The sequence below is a fragment of the Pteronotus mesoamericanus genome, unplaced genomic scaffold (genome assembly GCF_021234165.1).
Source record: "Pteronotus mesoamericanus isolate MK-2021 breed Mesoamerican mustached bat unplaced genomic scaffold, CSHL_Meso_final contig_57, whole genome shotgun sequence".
In the NCBI taxonomy this organism is placed as follows: Eukaryota; Metazoa; Chordata; class Mammalia; order Chiroptera; family Mormoopidae; genus Pteronotus; species Pteronotus mesoamericanus.
The window spans coordinates 607,924-626,961 of record NW_026555203.1 but is presented as its reverse complement, the minus strand read 5'-3'; the positions used below and the strand labels follow the sequence as shown (position 1 = coordinate 626,961).

Here is a 19,038-nt window from a genome sequence, read left to right as displayed (position 1 = left end):
AGAAGAAGCGGAAAGCCTGAACAGACCAGTAACAGCTGGTGAAACTGAATCAGTAATCAAAAAACTCCCAGGACTGAAAAGCCCTGGACTGGACAGTTTCACAGGAGAAATTTTACAAAACATTCAAGGAAGAGCTAACCCCTGTCCTTCTCAGAATATTCCAAAAAAATCCAAGAAGAGGGAAGACTCCCAAACTCTTTTTATGAGGCCAGCATCATCCTAATCCCAAAAACAGATAAAGACACAACCAAGAAAGAAAACTACAGGCCAATATTGCTGATGAACATAGATGATAAAATCCTGAACAAAATATTGGCAAACCACATCCAGCAATACATTAGAAAGATCATCCACTATGATCAAGTGGGATTCATCCCAGGGATGCAAGGATGGTTCAATATTCACAAATCAATAAACATGATACATCACATAAACAAAAAGAAAGACAAAAACCACATGATCATATCAATAGATGTAGAAAAAGCATTTGATAAGGTACAACACCTGTTTATGATAAAAAAAAAAAAAACCACTCAGCAGTGGGAATAAAAGGGGCATACCTCAATGTAATAAAGGCCATATATGAAAAACCTACAGCCAACCTCATGCTCAATGGTCAAAAACTAGAAGTTTTCCCACTATGATCAGTAACAAGAGAAGGATGTCTACTTTCACCACTTCTATTCAACATAGTATCGGAAGTCATAGCCACAGTGATCAGACAAGAAAAAGAAAGAAAAGGCATCCAAATTGGAAAAGAGGAAGTAAAACTACCATTATTTGCAGATGACATGATAGTGTTCATAGAAAACCCTGTAGACTCCACCAAAACCTACTCAATCTAATAAGTCAATATGGCAAAACAGCGGGCTACAAAGTCAATATTCAGAAATCAAAGGCATTTTTGTACACCAGCAATGAAATAGAAGAAGAAATCAGAAAAAAAATACCATTCGATATAGCAAGAAGAAAAATAAAGTACTTAGGAATAAACTTAACCAAGGAGATAAAAGACCTGTATGCAGAAAACTATACAACATTGAAGAAAGAAATTAAGGAAGACACAAATAAATGGAAGCATATACCGTGTTAATGGATTGGAAGAATTAACATCATCAAAATGTCCATACTACCCAAAGCAATTTATAGATTCAACACAATCCCTATTAAAATACCAATGACATATTTCACAGACATAGAACAAGTATTCCAAAAATGTATATGGAACCATAAATGACCCCAGATAGTTGCAGCAATTTGGAGGAAAAAAAACAAAGTAGGAGGGATCACAATACCTGACATCAAACTCTATTACAAGGTCACTGTAATCAAAACAGTCTGGTACTGGCATAAGAACAGACACATAGAACAATGGAACAGAATAGAGAGCCCAGAAATAAACCCATGTTTCCATGGTCAATTAGTATTTGACAAAGGATGCAGAAGCATAAAATGAGTAAAAATAGCCTCTTCAACAAATGGTGTTGGGAGAGCTGGACAGTTACATGCAAAAAAATTGAAATTCGACCACCAACTTACAGCATACACAAAAATAAATTCCAGATGGATAAAAGACTTAAATGTAAGTCGTGACACCATGAAAGTCCTAGAGGAGGACATAGGCAGGAAAATCTCAGACATCCCACACAGGATTATTTTCACCGATATGTCCCCTAGAGCAAGGGACATAAAGTAAAGAATAAACAATTGGGACTTCATCAAAACAAGAAGCTTCTGCACAGCTGAAGAAAAACATCAGCAAAATGAAAAGGGAACCAATCGTATGGGAAAATATATTTGCCAATGATACCTCAGACAGGGGTTTGATCTCCAAAATTTATAAACAACTCACGCATCTCCACTGCAGGAAGACAAAAAATCCAATTAAAAAATGGACAAAGGACCTGAACAGACACTTCTCCAAGGAGGACATACAGAGGGTCCAGAGACATATGAAAGGATGCTCAGTATCACTAGCCACCAGAGAAATGCAAATTAAAACCACAGTGAGATATCACTTCACACCCGTCAGAATGGCCATTATAAATAAATCAACAAATAATGGGTGCAGGCGAGGGGGTTGAGAAAAGGGAACCCTAGTACACTGTTGGTGGGAATGCAGTCTGGTGCAGCCACTGTGGAAAGCAGTGTGGAATTTCCTCCAAAAGCTAAAATGGAACTGCCTTTTGACCCAGTGATGCCACTGCTGTGATTATACCCTATGAATCCAGAAACACCAATTCAAAAGAACCTGTGCACCCCAATGTTCATAGCAGCACAATTTACAATAGCCAAGTGCTGGAAGCAACCTAAGTGCCCATCAGTAAATGACTGTATCAGTATCAAAAAACTATGGTACATTTACACAATGGGATACTACATAGCAGAAAGAAAGAAAGAGCTCCTATCCTTCGCCACAGCATGGATGGACCTGGAGAGCATTATGTTAAGTGAAATAAGCCAGGGGGTGAAAGACAAATACCACATGATCTCACCTATAAGTGTAACCTAATCAGCAAAAGAAGCAGGCAAGGAAAATATGACTAGCAACATTGAAAGTAAGAAGAAACTGACAGGGACGGGAGGGAGGGAGGGAGGGAGGGAGGGAGGGAGGGAGACAGGGGATAGCAGGGAGGAGAAGGGGAAGGGGAAGGGTCATATCAAGGAACAGGTGTGAAGGACACATGGACAGACCCAAGGTGGGGAAGGGTTGAGGGTGGGAGGTGGGGGTGGGTGGGGCAGGGGAAAGTGGTGGTGGGTAAAGGGAGACAAATGTATTTGAAAAAATTTTTTAAAAGAAATAAAAAAGAGGATTTAAAAAAGGCTATCAGCTGATTTCTCAAAAGAAACTTTGCAGGCTAGAACGGACTGGCAAGAAGTCTTCAAAGTGATATAAAGCAAGGACCTACAACCTAGACTACTCTATCCAGCAAAGCTGTCATTTAGAATGAAAGGGCAGAAAAAGTGCTTCCCAGACAAGGTAAAGCTGAAGGAGTTGATCATCACCAAGCCCTTATTACATGAAATGTTAAAGAGATTTATTTAAGAAAAAGAAGATCAAAACTATGAACAGTAAAATGACGACAAACTCACAACTATCAACAACTGAATCTAAAAAAAGAAAAACAAAAATAAAAACAAACTAAGCAAACAACTAGAGCAGGAGTAGAATCATAGATATGGAGATCACATGGAGGATTATCATCGTGGAGGGGGGGAAGGGCAAGAATGGGAGGAAAAGGTGTGGGGATTGGGAAGCATAATTGGTTGGTACAAAACAGACAGGGGCATGTTAAAAATGGTACAGGAAATGCCCTGGCTGGTGTGGCTCAGTGGATTGAGTGCTGACCTGTGAACCAGTGGGTCACTGGTTCGATTCCCAGTGTAGGGTACATGCCTGGGTTGTGGGCCAGGTCCCCACTGGGAGGCGTGTGAAAGACATAACTAATCGATATTTATCTCGCACATTGATGTTTCTCTCTCTTTCTCCTTCCCTTCCCCACTCTCCAAAAAAACAGTAAGTAAAATATTTTAAAGAAAGAATAGTATAGGAAATGGAGAAGCCAAAGAACTTATATACATGACCAAGGGGATGGGGGTGAATGCTGGATGGAAGCAGGGCACAGGGTGGAAGGGGGCAAAGGGAAAAATTGGGACAACTGTAATAGCATAATCAATAAAATGTACTTAAAAAATAAATAACCCTAGCTGGTGTGGCTCAGGGGACTGAGCGCTGGCCTGCAAACCAAAGGGTCACTGGTTCGATTCCCACTCAGGGCACAGGCCTGGGTTGTGGGCAAGATCCCCAGTAGGGGCACTTGAGAGGCAACCACACATTGATGTTTCTCTCCCTCTCTTTCTCCCTCTCTTCCCTTCTCTAAAAATAAATAAATAAAATATTTTAAAAATAAATAAAATAAAATAAAAGTATGCTCAATATAAGTTGATTTTATATTGCCCTGGCTGGTGTGGCTCAGTGGATTGAGCACCAACCTGTGAAGTGAAGGGATGCCAGGTCAATTCCTGGTCAGGGCATACGCCTGGATTGCAGGCCAGGGCCCCGGTTGGGGACTTGGAAGAGGCAGCTGATAGATGTCTCACACATGAATGTTTCTCTCTTTCTCTTTCTCATTCCCTTCCTCTATAAAAAAGAAGTAATTTTTTTTAAAAAAAAGAACTTCAATTTCTTATTCTGTTTAAGATTAAAATCACAAAGACTACTAAAAACCATCAACCTTTTGAGATTAAAGCTATGCCTCATATCCTTCACAGGGGTGACTTCTACACAGTAGAACATGTTTCTGCATTTTAGCCAGCTCTCTCTGCTTTCCTGAAGTGTAGAATAAAGGTTCTTGTCAAATGTGCAGAGAAATGAGTCAAATACCATTTTATAGTGTTTGACATACTACTGTATTTTTTACTCTAAAAATTGTCTATCATTTCCATTTCACACAGAAGCAAAAATAAGCAGTAAATTCTACAGCAAATGTCACAACTTAACAACTCCATGAACAGCAAGATGGTCTCAGTGAGCAAAGAATGCTGACAGAGGCTGAGAGATGTGTTCCATCTAAAGAGGCGTTGCTTCTTAGGTCCAGCTGCCATGGGGGAAGGAGGGCTTAGTGTGGCCAGGTAGTTCTATAATTCCAGAAAGGACCGAAATCAATGTCTTTATGTGAAATTTGATTTTCAGATGTCAGTAATCAACACAATTTAAAAGCACTCTGAAGTGTGAATAGACATATCTGCAGGCCTCATTGGCTTGCCAGTCTGCAACCTCTGCATTATAGTTTATCTTTTGACAGTCATTTCTCCAGTGAGGGGACTCTACACCTCGATTAGGAAGCATTTCAGTTGTTTTCTAACTTTCCCAAGAGGACCCAATTTTTTTTCAAAAATGAAAAAACTGGCCTCCCTTAAAATCCTCAGCTCAAATTCTTGATTCCCAACAGCAGTAATAATAGCAAATTAAACATTTATTCTTCTGATATAGAGAATAAAATGTTTTTTTCCAGTTGTTAAGAGCTTTAGATCTTAAAATTAAATGTTTATGAATATTTCATCTTAAAATACTCTTCCAGAATAAACAACTAATTTCCCATCTTATTTTTAAAAAATTACTGAGGACTTAGTATGTACCAAGAAATAGGCTTTTTACATGTGTCATGGGTTCAATACTATAGCAATGTCATTGGCAACTTCTGCCAGGTCACTAATCATCAACTTGACAGTGCCTGACATATAAGTGCACAATAATGATAATTCCCATTGTGATGCTTTTTTCCTTAAGATCTCAGGCCCAAAACAAACAAAAAAATAAAGAAGAAGGTGTGGGAGAGGGAGGAGAAGGAGATGGAGGAGAAGTAGGAGAGAACAAAGAAAAAACAAGAAGAAAGGGAAGGAGAGAGAGAGGATAGGATATTATATCTGTGCTTACTGATAGGGAATGGTGCCTACAGTATTTTTTAGAGGGAAAAATTAAAATCAAGTTGTATAATAATAATGTGTAATATGATCTTGCTTTTGTAAATGTAATATAGTAAATATAAGCAATATAAATACATGGGGAAGACCAAAGTTTTGCCACCCCAAAATGTGCTACCCGGGATACTGCTTTTAAGCTGGTTATGGAAAAACAAAAGACTCGGAAAGAACCTTTGAGCCTCTCCCCTTACCTGTCTACAGGAATTCAGATAGAAAATCCTGCTTAAAGGAAGGGAGCATCACCTTAACATCATAAAATAAACTAATTGTGGCAGACAGGGAGAAATCTAGCAAAGCCTGTTTGTTAGACTCTCCTCTGTGTATTGTTTCTAAGTGGCCCAGCAAGAATTTGTTTACCACATATTTGCTCTTTGTCTACCTGTAAATTGCTTACTTTTCCTTTGAAGTGCCATACCTCTGTTCTGTTCCCCTTCTCTTTTGTCCAAAATAGCATGTAAACCTCAACAGCCCAATGTGTCTCCTGGTCTCATAGCTTATGACAGCCCCAAATGTTAATCTGAAATAAAATTTGGACATTTTATCCTGTTAATCTGTCTCATGTTAATTTCATTATTAACCCAGCTAGAAGAACTTAGAAAGTGGAAGGAAAATTATTTTTTGAGCCCCTGTGCATGCATGCGTGCATGCACAACACCCCCCTCTACATATAAAGCCTGGAAAGATGTACATCAAATTGTCAACAATATGTCCCCTGAGAAATGGAATGGAAGTATAGGAGAGGAATAGACTTTCCCATTTTACCTTGAATACTTCTTGTTATTTCAATTTTTGAATGTTTACAATAAACATGTTAATTTTATATTATTTTTTCTAGTGAAATAATAGCAAACTATTAAAAGGAAGCAATTCACAACTGCTAATATATACTTGCACAAAAAAGGATGAAAATTGAGTAAAACAATAGCAGCTCCCTCCCCAATTAGATATCCCCTCTATCTGCCATCATTGTAAATGCGGAGAGGGATCTGAACACATAACCAAAGATTGTGTGAGTCATGACTGAACCCTGCGAGGTTTGAATAGGACTTTCAATAACAAAAGAGTAGTTGGACAGTTTAACACTAGATACATGAAGTTATTTTTAACAACTGCTTAATTGACACATATGGCAGACCTTTCCTACTAGGATACTTCCCTAACTCTCCATCTCCCTTGGGAGAGTACCTTCCCACACTTGACTGGACAAGACAGCTACTGTGGGAATATGCAGACAGGGTACTACCCAAACCAACCAACAATGCATTGGCTCTTATGTCCCTAGAGCCTGGGCATTTGGTACTTTTAAAAACTCCCTTGGAATCAAAGGTGTCCCTTTTCCCTCGTTGGAAATGGCCCTATCAGGTCCTCCTCACCATACTCACAGCTGCCAAACTAGGGGGACTATCTCAATGGATTCACTCCTCTAGGCTCAAAAAGTCTTCACCACCTGCCATTTTCACTGGCACACCCCCTAATGCTAGCTCTGCTTATTGTATAGGTAGATCCACCAAAGCTACTTCAGAAACGGACCCCCTCCTCCGCACAGCAGAATCACGAAAATGTCCCATATTCTACCAAGACCAAAACATAGCTCTTCATTTTGGAAAATATCAAGGCTTCATTTTCACTAAATACATAAAAAAACCAGTCACAGGAGATCCTACCCTCATCCTAGACCCTTTGGTTATAGCATCTTCAGCGGCTCAAGGGTTAGAATGGTGGGAAACTAGGGTTGCACACAGCACCTCAGAAGCATACGGAGTCAACTCACAACTGAACACATGTTTGCAGAGTTATACCCACCCTCAGGAATATACTGGATTTGCAGATCACATGCCTACTGGACCCTACCCCCAAACTGGGCAGGGCAATGGTCCCTAGAAGTAAGCCTTGCTTGGGAAAAGGCCTCACTTCCTTTCCCCCTCAGCGGACATGGATAGCTTTTGAAAAGAGGGGGACCTCTATTAACCCCCATAATAGCTTTAATTGGCGCCAGCCAGGGCCAGGGTTGCAACACAGGGTGCCTCACTAGGCATACAGCACCGAATTTCACAAGACATGGCTGAATCACTAACTAAGACTTGGGAAACCCTATCTGCACTCCGGGAACAGCTAGACTCCCTAGCAAGGATAGCTCTACAAAACTGGAGGGCCCTTGACCTCCTCACCGCCTCTGCAGGAGGAACATACCTGTACCTTAAAGAAGAGTTCTGTTTTTATATAAACAAATCAGGGCAAGTCCAGCAGAACATTCAAAGTATTCTTTTTTTTTAAGGTTTTATTTATTTATTTTTAGACAGAGGGGAAGGGAGGGAGACGGAGAAGGAGAGGAATATCAATGTGTGGTTGCCTCTCACATACTCCCAACTGGGGATCTGGCCTGCAACCCAGGCATGTGCCCTACACTGGGAATTGAACCAGCGACCCTTTGCTTTGCAGGCCGGTGCTCAGTCCACTGAGCCACACCAGCCAGGGCAATTCATTCAAAGTAGTCTTGAGTCTGCACCTAAGATCAGAACCTCTACCTCCTCTTGGGACCCCACTGCATGGCTTCCCAATATGACCTGGTTATTGCCCTGGTTAGGCCCCCTATTCATGATACTTCTTCTACTCCTATTTTTCCCATGCCTATTTAACCTGCTTATAAAGTTTACATCTTCCAGATGAGACCAGCTCAAAAAACAAGTTTGGGATCATCCTCTACTTGCAAGATCAGAATCCCGTACAGGCCCAGGCCCAACTCCTAGATATGATCTAAAGATGACTCTTTGACCCTTGTCAGTGTTGAAGTAGTTACAGAAGAAATTCAGCAACCCCTTTCCGAAATGAAACAGAAAAGAGCCTGGGATGGTAGAATGTACTGGGACATAGACCTAAGCCATTGCCTATGTTGGAACAAAGAAGGTATATGTCACTGGCTAAATACCTGACCTCGAGATTGCCCATAGCAGAAGTTACTGAGGCATAGCCGGTAGCATCCTGCTGGAAACCAGTTGAATCCTCATGGCCCCCTCCCCTCTCCCTCGAGCTTTGTACATAATCAGCCCTCTGTGATCAGATACCTAGGACACCTGGAGCAGATGAGCAGGGTGACTCACCCTCCTCAGGGGTCTGCTACACACCTTAAAAGGCCTTCTACCCTTTCCCTTGGGGCTGCTGTCTGTTCTGACCCACCCCACAGATCGCCTGATCGCTGTGTCCTGACTCAAAGAAAAGCCCTTAGTTGGGGGAAAAAACTGCTTAATTGAAATGTAATTGATATATGGTAACATAAAGTGTACATGTACCAAAAGTGTACATTTTGATGAATTTTGACATATGTATACACTCCTATGAAACCATCACCACAATCAAAATAATGAAAATACTCATCACCCCAAAAAGTTTTCCTCCTGTGCCTTTGTAGTCCTTCTCCCAACCCCCAGCAACCACTGATTTGACTGCAGAATGTTTAAGTCATAGCTGATTTATTTTATAGTAAAAACTGACAGATGTTTCCAAAAGTACTCAGTTACATTCAATACTCAACTTTAACATATGCTTTATTCTAAATCAGGATACTTTCTCAACTCCAAGTTTCAGTGTGCTAATCCTTGAATCTAGTTAAAGTTGCATAGGGCCCTGCTTTGCTCTTGAAAATAGGTCTAAAAAGATCTATGTTCTTGTCTCACACAATCCCTGTTTTTAACCCCATTTAAACAAAATAAACATATTTTTAAATAATCTATTTTAAATTAGCTGTATTATTTAGTAGCTATATACCAAAAGAGGTAGAATCACTGAGATCAAGTTATTAGGCTATGACTTAAAAATGATTCTTTAGAACAATCTAATTTACCTTCTAAATTCCCTTTTAATATGTCTGTGCTTCAGTTGATAGCAATGGTAGAATCCATTAAACATTTTCCCATCACTTTCACCAATCATTGTCATATGCATTGATTACTTTATTCAACAAAGGTTTGAGAGCCTAATATAAACCAAGCCCTGATGGCAAAGAATGCCAAATGCCAAAATTATGGCCTCCACATATTATCAACAAGTTAAATTTTAATAAAAAATTTTAAACTATTCCTCTGTTCTATTATGTCCTACCATGATTTCACCAATCCCACTCACCACACACACACATCTTTCTTCTCACCCGATTAAAATCAACACTATTGAAATCACTTATTCTTTAATACCTTTGCAGAGGCAACTGAAAGTTTCTCCAATCTTAAAAAATTATAGTTATTCAATAATGTTTACAGCGTGCATTCCAGCAGTATCTTGTGTACACAGCTTTACGAAATCATTTCACTCAACATGCTCCCCATGCCAGAACTTTTCTAACAGAATCTCAGAGAACATGTCTGCTTTCTCTAATCACCTGTCTACCTCATCTTCATTGCCTCTATACCTAGTAGCAAAGCTGACTTCAATCACAGTAGAATAATAGAAGAGAGAAAAGGAAACAGTGTTGAGATGTTCTCACAAGCCCAAAATTGTTGTTGTAAACTGCAGTGAAAATTCAATACATTCTGTAGGGTCTGCACAATGCATTCTGTACATTCTGATCCAAAGTCACTCTAATACCTTCTTTCATTTCAAAAGACATTAGAGAGATTACTCCTACATCTCTGTTTTTTTTTAATATCAGAAATACAATTTAAAACTTTAAAAAGCACTTGAGTTGTAAGCAAAATACCCCCCATTCATTCTCTCTCACTTTTTCTCACTTTCATAAATGCATTATCAGAGTGCTAACAAGGATATTTGAATGAGGCACTTTTAAAAAAACAGTGAAAAACATAGGACCACCTGCACAACTCAATATCATCTTTCAAAGTAGTTCTTTTCTAACTTTCTTTTTCTCCGGGCTTTTGAACCTTAAAGTTGGTCATTTTTGTAAGCATTTTAGATGTATAAAATTATATCAACATATTTGTATAGTCTGTGGGGCAGCCAAGACATATTTGGGTCAAATCAACCTAGCCAATTGCCAAATTCTTGGCTAGTATAGAATCTTAGTAAGTCTTGACCAAAAAGAACTATTCTCTGGCTCTTCAGTCAAAAGGTCATGGATGAACATGTTTTGACATATCATTAACCTGAAAAACAAGTTTAAAACTGAGGCTAACCATATACTCTTATCCTGAGAAAAATTTAAATCACATCATTAACATGAGTGGCCTTCTCAGCATTGCAATAACATGATATAGACAAGATAGGACCCACCATATGACTAAATAACCTAATTAAGATGGTCCTAAAGGGCTTATTCGGGCACTGAGGGCTTTGGAAACAGAAAACAAGGGACTTTTGGAGATCCACAGCCATTCAACAATGATGAATTTGTGATTATGAAATATGAGTGTCCTACTGAGAGCTAATCTGTTCTACCAATGTTCAAAGAAAACCTGCTCTAAAGTAGAATTTAGTATGGGAAATTTTACTCTTGAAATGAAGAAAACCAGAATAATGTTAATTCATCTCTGGGCAACTTTATTTTCAGTTTTCACTTCCCTATTTTAAAAGATCATACTAATGTTTCCTTTATGTGGTAATGTTTGTGAAAGTAAAGTGTTTCCAAGGTTAATAAAAATAAATTAACCTAAAGAAAGGTTTGTGTTAGGCCTTTCTGTACAAAAGCATTTACATAACTCTGTTAGTGAGTATGGGAGTCACTCCATGATGGCAAGAGAAGGAGCAATTTTCAAAACATGCCCAGGGCCGTCACAGACGTGGTTGACCAGTCTTTTCACCTTTTGTCCCCTTCTATAAGCACCAGGAGCATTTTTGTTGTAGAATACATCTCTTCGGACACTTCCAACCAGGAATACCAATTTATACCTTTAGATTAATTTACTACAATGCTACAGAAGTAGACTCATTAATTTCTCTTCTTCACATTAAAAACACAAAAGCTATCAGGGATTTAAAGGAATGTGGCTGACTATATTCCACACTTTTGCCTCATTCACTCAATAGTCAGAATGTTATTTTTGGGAAATGTATATCATGAAGTCATCAGTGTTACTTCTCTATTTTATCTTCACAATCTGAAAATTACCAGCAAACTTCCTGCCCACAAGTCGCCACCTACAGGGCAAAAGCAGCCTTTACATGGGACCATGCTTGACACTACTAAGCAGTTTCTGGGAGAGCAGTATGGCCCAAACTTTTTAAAATCCCAACGTAAACTTATTTGAATACAAGTCCTGCAGAATAGAATATAACCCAATACCTTATGGTGAAAACATGATCAAGGGAAGAAAGACTAGAGAAGCCACAATTCATGTGAATTTTTCATGGCAGACTGCTGTTGTGGCATCCTGACAAGAGAACACTACTAGAGAAAAGAGATACAAAGTCAAAAATGGATGAAATGCAATAAATAAGAAAAAAAATAAGTAGAGTGTAAAATGAAGAGCTATGATATGTAGTTATGTGTATATGATTTTTTTCTTTTTATTGATTCTAGAGAGAGGAGAAGGGAAGGAGAAAGAGAGGGAGAGAAAAATCGATGTGAGAAACATCGATCGGTTGCCTCTTGTACTTGCCCCTGGGGACTGAGTCCACAACCCAGGCAGGTGCTCTGACCTGAAATAGAACTGGTGATCCTTCAGTTTGCAGGATGACACCCAGATGAGCCACACTCACCAGGATTGTGTGTATAATTCTTGATGGATGGTATTCTGTAAGTTTGTGTCACTGTTGAAAACAATAATCTTTTCATTTGTCAAACATCTTTTTCAATACTTGCCATGTGCAGGCAGGTACTGAGGAAGGTCTGGGTATATTTGGAGTTAAGAGATGGTATATTCTCTTAAGGCAAAGAAATACCACAAAGAAATACCAATACAATGTAATTATCCCGTTTAGAGGAATGTCTGCGGTGAAGCTGGGACAAAAGAGAGGTTCATCTACAGGGGTCAAAGAAGCTCTAAGAAAAACTCGGTAAGAACCGAGTTCTTGAGCTGAGATTTGGAACATGATTATGTTGGATTAGTGGTGAATGATTGAGTGTGTTTAAGGGCATGGGGAACATTGCGTTTCTGGATTCAGAATTGTAAGAAATAGCCTTTTAAGGCCACAATTGGATAAGATTGACTTGAAAAAAAAGGATTGTATGAAAATGTATTGGTTCCTACGTATTCAAAGTGTACTGTTTGTGTAGCCTTTACTTGTAAGATTATAGAAATAGTCCGTCTAGAGGTTGGTTTGTACCATTGTCCACTGTGGACATCTAGAGCAATTTTCTTCCCTGATCTGAGCCAGTGGAGAGCTCTCATTCAGTGTACCTCTAGCCCCAGGGACAGCTCAAGCACTGAAATAGAACTGAGGCTCTTGTAGAGAATAACTTGGAAGATGAACAGGATAATGTCACTAAATTGGAATGTGACATCCCATTATGGGTGCATAGTTGCATACTTCAGGACCTCCTATTGGCATTGCATCCTCAGTGTAGCTAAATGTAGGTAATTTTCCTGTGTATTGGCTTACAGATAACTTGAGGGTAGACTTGAGAAAAATGAAAGTATTTCTAAAAATGTTGCTTCATTGGAGTTTGGAGGTATTGTGTTGAGGAAGGACCTGTGAACCTTGTACCAATTGTATCTCCAGCAGCACCCAAAGCACATTTTATTAACTTTCTGTTTGTTTTTTTCTGGTTTGAGTTCCTTTCCTTGGTGTTGTTGCCACTTTCACCTTTTCTCTCTGCACAATTCATTCTTTTTTTTTTTTTTTTTTCTGCGCCAGAGGTAGAGCTGTGGCATTCAGGGTTAAAAAGGTGTAACGACACTTTGCTTTGTTTTGTTTTATATTCAGAGGCAGTTTAAAATTCCTGTATTCTCAAAGGTTACATTTATTTAATTGTTTTTGTCCTATACTGAAGAAGAATCAAATTCAGTATTTCTAGGAGGGGATTTTTATACATATAGATATTGGCCGACTACCTAAAAAAACAATACAGGAAGAATCTTATTTAACAGGTTCAATGGTACTAGCCTTCTTAACTGACTAAAATACTTGACAGAATGGGGTATATCTCTATGTATGTTTTTAAATTTGTTCATTTAAAGTGGATATTCTGTGTACTTCGTATTCATAAACAATAACCAGGTGTGGGTGGGAAGGAGATTGCTTTATACAAAAGGGTTGTTTCCTGGTTTCAAAGCTTTGTTGCTGGAGATGGCAAATAAATATTGCATTGCTTTGTTGTGTTTTTAAAAAAGTGGATGAAGTGGTTTAAAAAGTAAGACAACTGTATATTTACAATTTTTTGTATGAATAGCATTGAGATTTACACAGTGTAGTTATACATCATGATTTGGTTTTTGTATCTGTCTGATAACTTCAGATACTGATATAGTGAACACATTTCTCATTTTTCATGCCTATAGCAAATTTCTGTAGAAATTCTATATAGAGAGAATGCTATAGGAACTCTATAGAGTTACTATGTAATTGGTTAGATATTCCCTTTCCATGGGAATTTGCATTTTATCTTTAAATGTTTTTTATTTTAAATTAATTTATTTTTTCAACTACATTTGTCTCTGCCTTACCCCCACCACTTTCCCTTGCCCCTCTCCCCCCACCCTCCCTCAACTCTACCCCTTTGGTTTTGTCCATGAGTCCTTGCTATATGTTCCTTGTAAATGTTTATTTTATTCTCATTCAAGAGAGAAGAGAAGCAGGGGAGAAAGCGAGAAACACTGATGCATGTGCCTCAATGGAGGATTGACCCACAACCTGGGCATGTGCCCTGACTGGGAATTGGACCACTGACCCTTTCAGTTCCCACAGGAGGATGCTCCAACCAACAGAGCCATGCCATCCAAGGCTACTAGTAAAAGAAAGGACACCACTATGAAAATTTTTGTCCACATTTAAAAAAAAATGATTTCCAGCCCCAGCTGGGTGGTTGAGCTAGTTGGAGCATTGCCTTGTACACCAAAAGGATGTGAGGTTGTGGTTCAATCCTCAGTCAGGGCACATACCTAGGTTGTAGGTTCAATGCCAGTTCAGGGTGCATATGAGAAAAATTGACCTCTCTCTGTCCCTCCCTCTCTCTTTTTCTCTCTCCTCCTCCTCTCTCTCTAAAGTCAATAAAAATATCCTTCGGTGAGGATTTAAAAAAGTATTTCCACATCAACATATATTACCATACAAAAAGTTAGGAATAAGTTCATATGGTTTATTACACATTGTCAAATTGTTCCCCTGAAGGAATCAGTCAACTTATCATGGTAGCATCAGTTTTAACATGCCCGACTCCCATGTAGTCCGTGCAGCCCTGCTCACATTGGCTCATTATCATATCTATTTCTGCTACTTTTATTAGTATATAACAGTAACTTAAAGTCATTTTAATTTGCATTTAATTTTTATATAGGATGAAGCTCCAGCCAACCATTACATTGATAATTCAACTGCCTATTCAGTGTTTCCAAGCTGAATGTTTCATTCACATCTCAACCTAACAAATGCAACAGAACCCTTGGAAGTCACCCAGTGATTCCTATCTCCCCAACAGACCTCCCCTCCACCCACATGCTCAAGCTCAAAGCCAGGGGTTATTGCTCCATTCCCTGAGACTCAATCATTCAGCAAGTCGTTTTGACCCCATGTTTACCACACATTCCAAATACACCTCCATCTTCCAGCTCCAAGACACCATCATCTCTAACCTGGATTACTGCAACAGCCTCCCAAACTAGTCTCTCTTCTTCCATCCTTGCCCCCAGAGAGTCTACACTACACAACAGCTAAAATGTTTTTTAAAAAAACTTTCAGTCGGATCGCATCACTCCTCTGTTCAAAACCCTCCAGTGGCTTTTCACCATGCTTCGAACAAAATCCAAACTGCTTATCCTCGAAATATGGCCCCTACTCATCTCTTTCAATTCATTTTGTCTGCTACTGCCCTATTTGGCCCATCCCAGTCACACTGGCCTTTTTACTGTTCTTTATAAGCATCACTCCTCAGGGCTTTTTGCACTTGTGATTCCTTCCAGCTGAGGTGTTCTCTCCCCCAAGATTTTCCCATGACTGGTTCCTTCTCATGTTTCAGACACGGCCCAGAGAAGTCTTCCCTGAGCATTATCTTAAATAGCACTGCTCCTACTCTTGTCATGTTGTATGTTGTAGCATATCAACACATTTCATTTTCACTCTAACACTGAAATGATCAAATTAACATGAGTATTTTTTAATGTTTTTTATCTCCGCCTTCTCTACCCCCACTTTACAAATTCCATCAGGGCAGGGACTGTATCTGTCTGATTTGTCATTTTACCTTTGGCGCCTAGTACATAGGGGTGAAAATAGTAATAATAGAACCTAAAGATGAATTGTGCAATGCTAATGCAGACTTGTTTGTTCTTTCAGGCTCCTAGAGCTATTAACATTAATCAGTGAACTTGGAGATCAATCAGGTGTACATACCAAGCATCTGCTCAGTGTGAGACTTTTCAGGGGATACAATGATGAGTCACTCACAAAGAACTGAGACTAAAAAGAGAAAGAAATTAAGTCAATTAACAGGGATCTGTGGAAATAAATGGTGAATGCCATCAGAAGCATAGGATACTGTGGGTCAGAGAAATGATAATGGTTTTAATGCTCTTTCACATGAAAGGAGTGCTGGAGTTTCTGGGAATGTGTCAGTGGTTTTCAAATGTGCTAGTAGTGTTCCTTCAAGAGTCTTGGGACATGCACAGGGAGAGCTGGTTGTAGTTGTTGCAATAACTGGTATAGGGAAGGATATCACTGCCATGTGGTGGGCAGATGGCCAGAGATGCTAAGTGACCTGCAGTGCAGGACACATCTCCACAATGAAGAATTTCACTCCAAAGACCAATACAGAAATGGCTTATCCCTGTCCATCTAGAACATATGGAGATACTTCTTAGGTGATTTATCTAACCTCTTTGAGCTTCAGAAGATAATAATAGGGCCTACCTTATAGAATTTTCGAAGGATTAAGGGAAACGATGCAAGTAGAGTACTTGATCCCCAATTAGTGCTCAATTAATGTGAGCTTTGTTTACTACAGCTGACCTTCTCTTCCTGTAAGTGGGTCAGCTCTTTTACTGTATTTTCTGAGTGAAACACCACTGGATTCCATGCGGTCCACGTTTGGTCAGACTGGGCCCCAGGCATTAGTTTACATCCACCTCCATCTTGGCTTTAAAGCTTCTTAAAGTTCCAGGAGCACATTGGATATAACATAGTACTCATATACACCCCAGTGGACACTAAATCAGCGTTGCACACATATCACCACCTGCATCTGAAACAACTCAGCAAAAGCCCCTCTTCCTAGCAAAGGCAGAAATGCATGCTGGGAAGATAAACATGTGGCCAGTGTCTGTGGCAGAGAGCTGCTTCCATATTTGAAGAAAACCAGTCTCTCTCTCTCATACACACACACCACTACCACCACCACCACCATTATCTCCACATTTCTGAACCTCTGTGCCTCACCTTTCCTTCTGATGCTGGAAATGACATATGAAACCAGTAAAAGGCCACTCTCTTCACATGAATGTATGATAGGGAACCCAGATAAATGGGCCAACTGCAGGTGTGATCTTTGGCTTGGACTATATGGAAAGTGCATGACCCACCAGAGCAAAGATGGTCTCTGCTGGCCCAGTCCCTCAAATGTTACTCCACCACAAGTCAGCCCCACCCATCCTCTGATATGCATAACTGGGATCTCCTAGGGAACCAGTGCCAGCAGGCCTAATCCCATTGTCATGCTTTCTCTGTGTTTAAGAGTCAGAGTAAAAATACCTTCGTGCAAGTTACTCCATGTTTCACGTTACCCCATGTTTTGAGTGATTTCCTCCCTCTTACACAGGGCACAGAAAAATAATGTGACCACTTGAATGCCTTATTATTCTAAAAGCAAATGAAAAACAGAACTTGGGAGGTCCCAACTATACTGTCCCTTAGAGTGGTTTTCTCTACCAGTTGTGCTGCGCAAGTTTACACACTGTCAACAGCATGAAGTTACAAAGTTAGATCAGAGGTAGGTAGGAAACAGTACAAAATAGACATGATAGTTGACACCTCATTCTCAATCTAGAAAAGACAGAGAAAATGAAAAGGCCCAAAGGGTAACCAATCACTCACACTAGAACCCGGTTTTCTAATACCAATCACTCCTTGGAGTTAGCAGCATTGCAAAGTTCTCCGGTAGTTGTGGGCTTTAAATGAAATTCAAAAAGCAGTAGCCCAAATGTAAAGAAGACATGGGTCCCAAGGACTCCACGATTCCTCTGCACTCAGGGATGGCAGTTTCTCCTACAGTGTTGGCCTCTTCAACTTGCTTCTTCCCCTTGCTCCACTGCCCACCCCCGCACACAAGTCAGTACTCCCTGCCGTGCCTTGTGGGTGAGACCTACTCCCTTAAGGAGACTGAAAAAGGTCTTAGTGCATCTGTACTGGAAACCTCAATCTGAAACTCTTGACACGTGCCTGAAGCCAAGGACCTCGTAGCAGAGCGAACTCCCTGGCCCCTGGCGTGTGGATCCAACAGGAGAGGGCACCTTCAATTCCCACGAGGGGCATACCACTGCCAGTGTACCCCAGGTGGGTGCCCTGAGTGACCTCAGCTGGAACAGCAGCCCGAGCACCCCCTAGTACAGCGCCAGGGCCACAGGAGGAGAGGCAAGGTCTAGGGTGAAAGGAAAGGGCCAGAGAAAGAGCCTGGCTGCATCTCTGGGAAACCTGACTCTTCAGGGGCAGGCAGGGTGGCCCAGGTCTTCTCCACATCTTCTTCCTAATCCCCACCGAGGGTCCGGGGTGGCCTTATCAGCAAGGCCCCACAGCTCCGGTAGGCCAGGGAGGCCGGCCGGAGTGGGACGTGGTCGCCTTTTCTGCGAGCAGAGCTTGAGGGCATTTACCGGGAACCTCAGAAGCCACTGCGTCTCCTCTTGGATCACCGGGATAGCGGGTCTGCCTCCGCCGCCGCTGCCTCTGTCCAGCCGCCGCAATTGCACCGGCAAAGCTCTCAGTTGCTCCGTGAGACTATGGCCTGCGAGGCAAGCTGTTGAATGACACAAGCGTTCTCACTGAATCCAAGCCGGCGACGCAAGCGCGCACCCTGGTGCCAACGCCCTGTGTGCCCCTCGCCCAGCTGCGGCCAGCACAGGCTGCACCCCCTCGCTGCCAACCCTCAACTTGCCTTAAGAACCAATGGCAACAATGGACTAGTCCCGCCCTTTAGATTCCCACGGGGCCAATCGCCTTCTCCTGAGACACCATTCAAGTAGCCCCGCCTCTGTCTTGCGACAAAGCCAGAGCCAAAGTTTATCCCACTGCGCCGTTGCTCCTGGTGATGGCCGGGCTTTGCCTGGGCTCCCCCCATCCCTAACGCTCTCACAAAGTTACAGTGATTCAGAGGTTGCAACATACTTAGCCTACAGACCTCCACGCGACCTTTGAATAAACGGGTATAAGAAAGCTAACGGAGAGGTACTGTTGTTCACCTCATCCCTGAGGCAGGATGGTTGAGAAATGTACATCCGCTTGGCCAGAGTTTACACTTCACAGGGC

General features: G+C 40.8%; 1 protein-coding gene across 1 annotated transcript in view; it reads right to left on the bottom strand.

Moving 5' to 3' along the window:
* LOC129076156 (A-kinase anchor protein 17B-like) overlaps window positions 1–18,441 on the bottom strand; it is a 29,231-nt gene extending 10,790 nt beyond the window's left edge. The window contains 1 exon segment of the mRNA XM_054580345.1: window positions 18,387–18,441. The gene's annotated coding sequence lies outside the window, so the exon portion shown is untranslated.
* Window positions 18,442–19,038: the final 597 nt, after the last annotated feature.